The following is a 9,438-nucleotide window of genomic DNA, read 5'->3' as shown; positions in this document are numbered from 1 at the left end:
TAGTATAGTATAATACAGTATGTATAGTATAATAAAGTAATAATTGGCCTTCTGATATTCATGGAGTCCTCATCAATTCTCTCCCCTCGTTGGGGTTGCCCTGCTTTCCAATACACATACTTTAGTTAAAACACTTTTAAAAACTGCTTATTTTGAATACAATACCTGCTTGTAACCTTAAAATACAATGCACAGAGTTCCATTATGAAGCTTAGAACTTCCTAATATCTTCCTAGATGTACTTTTCTGTAGTTTAGGGAGTTATTCTAGCCAAGCACTAATACACAGACCATTGTTCTAGCTGTCCTCACTTTCTACATCTCATATAACTTTTCTGCTGGCAAATCTCGTGGCTGCTGCTTAGCTCCAATCACAGCCCTGCTCTCTCTGAGGCTGCCTTCTGCAGCTTTCCCAAAACCCTCTGATTTTAAGGATTTGCACAGCCGTGGCTTGTGAGGCTGTGGAAGGCTCACAAACTGGGAAAGGTGTGAGTCAGCGTTTGCTCTTGAGGAGCTGCAGTTATTGTTGTGCCTGATTCATGCACATCCACCCACTTCTCACTGAAATGCTGAGTTTGCTCTTGGCGTCTGAAGGTACCGTTTGGCTGTGTCATTTTGTGGGTTTAGTACCTTGAACTTGAAACTTTATGCCTTTGCCTTAAGGGGTTTGTCTAGCTTAGACATTTTCTTTACTCCATTATTCTGTTTTCTGTCTTCTTTGCCCTGAAGTATTGAGAAAGAAAAGTTAATAATAGGCTTAAGCTGGGAGCATTTCCTTTTTAATCGAGAGGTAGAAAATCCTGGGGTGAACAGACTTTTTAAAATTACCTGGTTTCTGATATTTTAATTAATGTTACTATTTTTCCTACCATGTTTATATTGCCCCCAAGGAACACTTTTTTCCTTGCCTTTCCTACATGGAATTCTACAAAGATTCCTCTACAATTAATGCAGCAAAAGTAAGAAAACAGACAGCAAAGGTTTAAAGTTGGAAAGACATTCTCAAACTTCTTTGAAGTGGTAAAGCATGCAAGTATAATAATGTTAAAATGTCCTTAAGTGTTCTCATATCAAAGTTTTAGTGGCTTTATGGAATTGCTGTAACAATGAGGAAAAAAAACTTTTAAAAGCTGGGTGTGATTCTAAGATCACAATGGAGAATAGAGAAACAGTAAGCAAATCATTATCTTTCAATTCACACAGCAAGAGTTCATTATTATTCATTATTATTAGGCAACTTGTTTCGCTTCAGGTTTTCAGAATCCACCTCAGTTACTTTGATTCTTTTTATTTATTTAAAGGGCTTCAGGTTTTTTTGTTAAGAGAACCTGAAGTTCCCATTGCCTTCTCCATGTCCATAATTTCTGTGTCTAAACATTGAAACAATGAAGTTGTTCTGTCTTCACTGTTATTCACTATTATCTCAGACTGCTTTTAATTTCACTTCATCTGATGTATTAGGTGCTGTGTCCTCTCAGAATGCACAAGTCAGAAAATTACACCAATAAATAGCATGCTGGCTTTCAAGCATGCATTTATTGTTATGATTTATTCTGCCTTAATAACAGTTTCTTTCTATTTATTCATGCCATTTTTAAGTGACATTGGAGATAAGAATGAGAAGTCATTTTTATGAGAGCAAAAGGGGATGTGTTTAGGAAAGTCTTTGTCTACTAGTCTTGATAAAGTTTGAGTGTGTTTTTGGTAATTAATAAATTTTCAGTGATCCACAGCTTGTTTTAAGCTGGAGAACTTGTAAGACTGAGACCAACTCACTAAAACATTAGTTTCCAATCAAATTATTACCTTACAAACCTCTGTCTCGAGCTTTTAAAATGGCATTGTAAAAAGTTAAATTATGAGGCAGAACTCCAAGTGTGACTTAAGGTGAACATTGACTCAGAGGGAGCAGTGATGCAGCAAAAACACTGACTCTGTTTGCTCAAAGGAGTCAAGCACTTTGAGCAGTTTGAAACACCTGTTTTCTGATAAAACCAGTGAATTCAAACAAAGACTGTTCATAGCCCAACTGAAAACAGTCATTTAAAGTGATGCTGCTTATGCCAGTGCTGCTGGTTAGGGTAATACTGAAAGGTCCATCAAAGTTACACTCATACATAAGAATTAAGTTTTAACTCATCCCTCTACAGTAACTCATAGCTCCCGTGCTACCTTTGCAGGATTCAGAGATGCACAGAAGTGAAAACCAGATTTCAGACTTACAAGCCTAAATACAAAAGTACCTGCATGTGAGAATGTGTATTTAAGGGTGTTGAGCAAGTCTTGTCCCCTGTCTCTGTGCAGAGCCATAAACCAACATTCCAGCCTTTTTTCTCATCTCCTCCCACCTCTTTTTCTTCTCTGTTAGGGCTCCATAGCCTCTGGAGCACATTTGGAATTTAAGTCTGACCGTAAAGCAGCCCTTTATTAAAATGCCCAAATATCTCAGATGAGTGCTATAAATAAATAGTGTTACACACCCCAGAAGGAATACTTTTGTGCGCATGTGTTTTGCTTTTTTAGCATTTTGCAGGCATTTTGATAGATAAAATCTTTTTGGCACTGATTCTCTGCCCTAGACTTTAAGTTCTTGAATCATCAAAGAGCTAAAGTAATCACAGGAAATACTTTTTGGCTGCTGAGAGCTGGTACTGAAAAGAATCATGTCACTCTGTGTAGCAGTAATCTCCAGGATCTGCTTTCTGTGGCCTTAACAATCCAACAACAACAATATTCTGTTTTTCTTGGCACAAATATCTGCTATTTAAAGGACAGCTTTTAGGTAGTACATTCATGGAAGTCTAGGCTGTATTTCACATTTACTTTCTGGGCACACAAGTGAAGCATGACAGAACAGGAAGATGTTGCCAGTTTTATTGCTGGATTCTCCCTTTCTGCCTGGATGGTGCCTGAACACTCATCTCCCATTCTGTCTAATCAGCTTTGGCAGGTGCTTTCTGCAGCCCAGTTCCCTCTGAAAAGAATTATTTCTGTAGTGCTTGGGAAGGATGGTGGGGCAAAGCCAATGGTACAGGTGAGGCAGGTGGTGTGAAACTGAAATCAGGGCCATAACTGCAGGGGATGCAGTAATAATAATAACAATCTGTTCAGTGGGATTCTCACCCCAGGAGCCAGAGGGAATTGTTACAGCTCCACACTTCCCGTGAATGTGAAATTAAATCTTGGAGGGATCTTTGCAATTCTCTTCCTGGAATCTCATGAGTGTCTGAGGCTGAATATCTTGTGCTAAAATCACCTGCCAAGCCCTTCTTAGCATTCCAGTGGGATCAGATTCATAATTTGTTCTCTAGAAACTCCTTCTGTTTGCTGCTTCATTAATGCATTCCTTTGAGATGCTTAAACTGCTGTTAATATTTGCTGTAGCCATGGTATGTCAGTGGACTTCTCAAGCCATGAACCCTCACAGCATGTTCAAATTCCAAAACACAGCTGAGGAACCTGTGGCAAGGACAGACCATAGGATTTACTAAAAATCACATGAGGAGATATTGCCATTGGGTCCTGGTAAAAAGGAGATGTGGGCTGGATCCATGTCTCCAATCAGAAATCTGGTTTCTGGTAAAAAGGAGATGTGGGCTTGATCCATGTCTCCAGTCTGGAAATCTGGTTTCCCCTCTGTCATTTGGCTGTTGACAAACAAATTGTTTAGACTAAAAATAAAGGGAAAGAAACACTGAAAATTATTGGTTGACTTCATCATGTGTTATGAATGTTTGTATCTTTTATTAAAAAAAAAAACAACTAAAATCTCGTCTTACATTTCATAAGAATTTTTATCAATATCTTTTTATTAAAGAGCTGCACCTTTGTGACAATCAGTAGTTGGTCTGCTCTGCAGTGAACCATTTCTTAATGCCAGAAATTGGTTCCACTCCAAATTCACACCACCAGCACCATTAAATATTTTGGAGGCATATAAATGACAATGTCAATTTGGCAGTTCTGCAGGGCCACAGCTTTTGATTGATTCTCTCAAAAGGTTCTGATGACATGGTTACAAACTGTCAGGTAGCCTTTTAAATGAGTTTTTCTTCATTGCCAGGAAAGATGTCTTGTGAATCTGAAAGCAAAAAAACCCTAAAATTTTGCTTAACATTTCTAGAACTGCTTGCACACAGGCAGTGGGAGCATAGATATCCCCATGCTTTGCCAATTTTGTGTATAACAAATGGCCTTGAGGCAGAGTTAGAAGGAGAAAGGCCAGACTTGTTCATGGCCCCTCCGTAGAAATACCCTGCCCAGGTATTACATATATATTATATATATATATATATATACAGACACACACACACATATATATGTGTGTGTGTGTGTGTATATATATGTGTATATATGTGTATGTATATATGTGTATATATATATATGTATATGTGTATATATATGTATATATATGTATGTGTGTATATATATTTGTATATATATGTCTGTACAAATATATATATGATAGATAGGATAGATATATATGATAGATATATATATGTCTATATAGATAGCTATATGTACACGTATATGTACATTTATTTATTTATTTATTTATATGCAACCATGTATTTGCCTAAAGATCTGGTAACTTATAAAAGTTGTTGGTTTTTCTGGGTCTGGATTTTAGGCACTTGAGACAGTAGCTCATGTTTGGACTCAAGTGTTTATTATTTCTTATCAGTAAAACAGTCTCACTGCTGGGAGTTCTGCAGCCTTTCGTTAGAAGGCACAAAATGGCCAACAATCTCTTGTTACAAGGTCTTGTAGTACTAAACTGTTCAATTAAGAACTGACACATGAATTATTTTCCCTTTTAACCCAATAACTGATCCCAAAGACCTGCAATGGAGACTTTCCCACCCAATTACAAAATGCCACCCAAACCCATGGAGAAGAAGGAAGAAGCAGCATGGAGAAGAAACCCAGGATGACACCCTGTGCCCTCCATCTTGCTGCCATCCACAACATACTAAAAATCCCAAAACCTCAATTTCTCACCAAGTGACACACCTACACTGCTCTCTATAATCTATTTCACATTTTTGTGGATTCCAGTCTATCTTGAAGTCTGGGAAACTTTCTCCATGGATGAGGGTGAAAGTCAGTGCTGCCCTGGGGGTCAGGGCACCCCAGAGCAGACACAGAAATATTCCCTGTGGTGCCCTGGGTTTCCACAAGTTCCTAAACAAACACAAATGTTTTGAATTCTGTGTCTTTATTTCTGAGGCTGTTTCTCTCTTGGGACTAATGAATCATTGGGTTTTTACAGCACTACAAGGGTTATACTGAGGTGAGATTGTTGTAGCTCTGCACTCATCACTGCTGACTTGGCTGTAGCAGCTTAATTTTATATTGGCAAAGATCGAGCACAAACAGAGGCACTACATTGTTAAGAGGTGGGAAATTGACTTAACGAGCAAGAGAAAAGACAGTAATATGAAAAGAGAACTAAAATATGATGAATTTACAAAGAAGAAACAATCTTAAGTCCTGACAGCCTTTTTACAACACTGAGGATTGAAAATGGATCTTGTAATAACAAAGGGTAATACTTGAAGCTGTCCCTAGATTATATTTCTGTGCAATTCATCAGCTACTGTAAAATATTGAGGACAAGGTCACAGCAGGGTTCAGGATTGCTTCAGGAGGCACAGTAGATGTTACTTGGCCAACCAGACTGTTACTCCCTATAATCCAATCTTTTCAGTACACTGGTCAGCAAGAAAAAGGTGAACTAAACCTCATTTTAAATTTTACATTAGGGTGTTTTTGTAGTGTGCACTTGGGTGGGTTATGTCTGCCAAGAAGGCTGTGCATTTCACTGCTAATCCAAGGAAAATACACAGAAAGTACTGTCCTTAATTCATATCAAGAAGTCTCTCTTTGAAACAAATACATGTTTTCCAGTGACAAGTAATGCAAATTGAAATAGAGTGAATACTGCCCATGATAGTAACATTTCACAGACTTGTGCCTAACTGCAATTGGCCTTTTTATAACTCAGTGGGAGTTTTTTAGTAGAGAATATTGTTCCTTCTATCTTTCTCTAGGTAGCTGTTTTTACAGTTCAGTACACTTGAGCAAATTGCAATTTTCCTCTGTAAATGCCTTTTCTGCTACAAACACTGGCAATTCATGTATTTTGTGTGCAAGAAGGGCTTTTATCTAATGGTCAGAACTTAATCACTGCATTTTCTTGCGTGAATCAACTCAAGTTATTGTGTCCATCTCTCACTCCTCTGTTGAAGGGGTTAAGCTGCATAAATCAGTGACAGTAGAATATTGAACTTTTTTGGATGACTTACACCACAGCATACAGAATCTTTAAAACATGAGTCACCAGGCCCATTGTATGTCATGAAAATGAAGTTTTAATTGGAAAATTAATTCCTATATTGGAAACTAATGGCCCTCCATGCCACTCAGCAGCATTTTGATACCCAGTTTGTCATTCCTTGTTGGGGCCCCACTCCTGGGGTGATACTGTCTCACATAATTTTTAAACTGATTTTAATTAAATCTGAACTGGCTAGATTGGTATCTACTGGTGCTTGCTTTGGGTTGAGTATCTATAATACTGTTTAATTTTTCAGAATGGTTTATTCTCATCAGCACTTGACAGCATTTTGCTGGAATTATCTTGCATCACTTCAGACATCAGAAATACTCTTTGTTAATGTTTAAGCCGTGGTTACACTGCAACAGGACACCTTAGCAGCTCCATTCATAAATACTAGTGTAAAATTCATCAATTCTGGTGCAAAACTGCAGCAGAGCTTTGTTATCTATAAATGCTGTTCATGTCATTGTGCCAGGACTCCTGCATTGGATGGGATCATGGTGTGCTTTGAGTTTTGTGCCTTTTTCACAGTCTCTAACCTACAGGTTCCTTTTTTCCAGCACTTTGGGCTGGCTGTTACTTGTGCCCTGTCTGTAATATCACACTTACTTCCATAGTAAATCCATTCCATAACTCCATTCTCACATGGAACGAAATAAACACCAGATTAAGTAAGTCAGTAACTCTTCTGTTATTATTCCTCTGTAGTTTGCACTTTCAGACTTTTTCATGAGCCCTGATGTCTGCTGTTAAGTGACTTGAATAAATTCTTGGGGATTTTTTTTTTCTGCTTGGTTTTGGATTGGGTTTGTTGTTGTTGTTTGGTTTAATGGTTTTAAGAGGCACTGTCTACTTAAACCGAGATGCAGTCCTAGACTTTTCATAGTTACATCTTCAATAACAACCCCAGAGAAGGTCCTTCAACCTTTGCAGATTTCCCACTGATTTCCCACTCTCTGGGGGTAGCAGCACCTATTTTGGCACAGCATCTGCAGTGCTCAGTCTAGAAGGAGCGGAGCTGAACTTAAAGATTCCCTTTGACAAGGCAAAAGTGACCTTAATCCTGAAAAGTGCCAAGTCTGAATCAATTGTGTTGCTCTCAGGATTTATTTTACATTTGGCATAAGAAATTTATTGAATTGAAATAAATTGAATTGAATTGAATTGAATTGAATTGAATTGAATTGAATTGAATTGAATTGAATTGAATTGAATTGAATTGAATCTCTTGTACCTTCCCTTTTACCCAGGAGAGGGCTGTTAAGTGTTAACTGCAAAATTGATTTGGTGGTGATTTCAGATGTACTTCTTAGAGAGTGTTGTGCAACTGGGCTAAATATCAAAGCTGCTTACATATTAAGCATTTTGATAAAACATTTTATAGAATTGTTAAGGCTGGAAAATACTTCAAAGATCACCAAGTCAACAAGGCACAATAATAATAAAAGTACAAAAGACAGATGTAGAACTGGTGTGATTTTAAATATTTGTTTAGAACAGAATTACAATCCCCCAAAACAGGAGTGTAGAAAACTGCTATTGACCTATCTGCAGTTTAACAAAATTGTTACTCATGTTATTTGCTATTGGGGTTTTGGTTTGCTTTGCTTTTTTGGTTACCAGCTCTATGTGGAAAATGAGTCCATTAAACATGGAAATGGTTGTAATATACGCAATGCCTAGGAGATTTTCTTCCTATATTCATGATTTTTAAGGAATGAGAGCAGCCCTGCTGAAAACTGATCATTTAAAAGCAATTTCATGAGAGGCTTTTTGGTGTCTCTCTTGTTGGAACCCAGGACATTCCTCTGGCTGCCCTGGAGACCCTGGCAGGGGGCTCAGAGACCTTGGCATGGAGTCAAAACCACTTTGCCTTCAATTTTAACCCATGGAAACAATTACCAACTTTGTGTGAAGAGTTACAAGCCACGAGTGTTTGAGTAGAATGTTAGTGAATTTATCACAGGATGAAAAAGTAGAATTTTGGGGATTTAGAATGGGGGTTCAAGAGGCAAGATGGAGGAATCTGGGCATGTCTTGTCATTCTCCTTCTTCTTGTCCTCCATTTTCTGCTGTGATAGTGGCACTTCTGGATTGGTTTAGGATAGAGACAGACTGTCTAACATAGGTGATAGATATTGGATAATTATTGTAAATAAAGTACACTTAGTTTTTAGTATAAAAAATAACACTGCCCCAAGGATGGTCAGTGTGCCTCAACCCAACCTGCCAGACAGACCTCAGCAGGTCAGAGAAAGAATGTAATAGATAATAGAAAGTAAACAACCTTGAAAACTAGATCTGAGGAATCTCAACTTCTTCCTCGAGCACGGGGCTGGGAAAAAAATCCACTTTTTAATATACCTCGGGAGCCATTTCAGCAACAACAAACCCGGGATCTCTCGTTGTCCTCAGGTCACAGGAGAGCTTCTGTAAGCCTTGATGTGGGCCCTGAAAGCCATCACTGTGTTGGTGTGCAGCGCTCCAAGTGTGCTTTCCCCAGGGTGGGTCTGTTTGAAGAGCCACCTGTGCTGAGCTGCTGTGCTCAGTGAATCTGCCCAACTGAAGCCTTCTGTTGTGGGTTATTGTGCTGTGGGATAGAGCACAGACCAGCGCCCTCAAAACCTTGAATTCTGACTGGTTTCTCTTAGTTTTGGTTTTGTGAGTATGAGAGGAAGGTTGAAAAGCCCTGAAAAATAATGTAGTCTGCTTTTTCTTTCTCATTTCTTTTTGAATTTGTATTTTGTTGTTGATTGCAATCTTGGCTCTAGATCTTTCCTGCTACTGCTAAATTATAAATCTGGGTAGTCAGAACCTGGGCTGTCAGTAGTTTAGTCCATCCTCTAACAGACAAACTGAACTAAGCTAAGCTGAGCAGGGACTTGTAGGTGCCATTAACAATTCATTGGGCAGAAATCCCAGGAACCTCAACCCAAGGTCCATGAGGATTCAGTTTTGAGTTCAAGGTGTCCATGGGGCTCTTGTTTCAGTCCCCTTTCCTCTTTCAGTCTTTATTTGAGACTGATGATGCCTCTGCTTTCTTCAATGTCTCTTTTCTCACTCAGATCTGATCTTCCCTCTGGATTTCTGCCACTC

The 9,438-nt window shown here is 38.6% G+C and overlaps 1 long non-coding RNA gene across 1 annotated transcript; it reads left to right on the top strand.

The window, feature by feature from the left end:
- The first annotated feature begins 470 nt into the window (after positions 1 to 470).
- Positions 471 to 8,979, top strand: LOC135447052 (uncharacterized). Its single transcript, XR_010439987.1, has 3 exons — positions 471 to 593; positions 6,903 to 7,013; positions 8,758 to 8,979. It is a non-coding gene; the product is annotated as an uncharacterized LOC135447052 (long non-coding RNA).
- The last annotated feature ends 459 nt before the right edge of the window (positions 8,980 to 9,438 follow it).

The sequence above is a fragment of the Zonotrichia leucophrys genome, chromosome 4, assembly GCF_028769735.1.
Source record: "Zonotrichia leucophrys gambelii isolate GWCS_2022_RI chromosome 4, RI_Zleu_2.0, whole genome shotgun sequence".
Classification (NCBI taxonomy): Eukaryota; Metazoa; Chordata; class Aves; order Passeriformes; family Passerellidae; genus Zonotrichia; species Zonotrichia leucophrys.
This window is presented reverse-complemented; position numbering and strand designations above follow the sequence as displayed.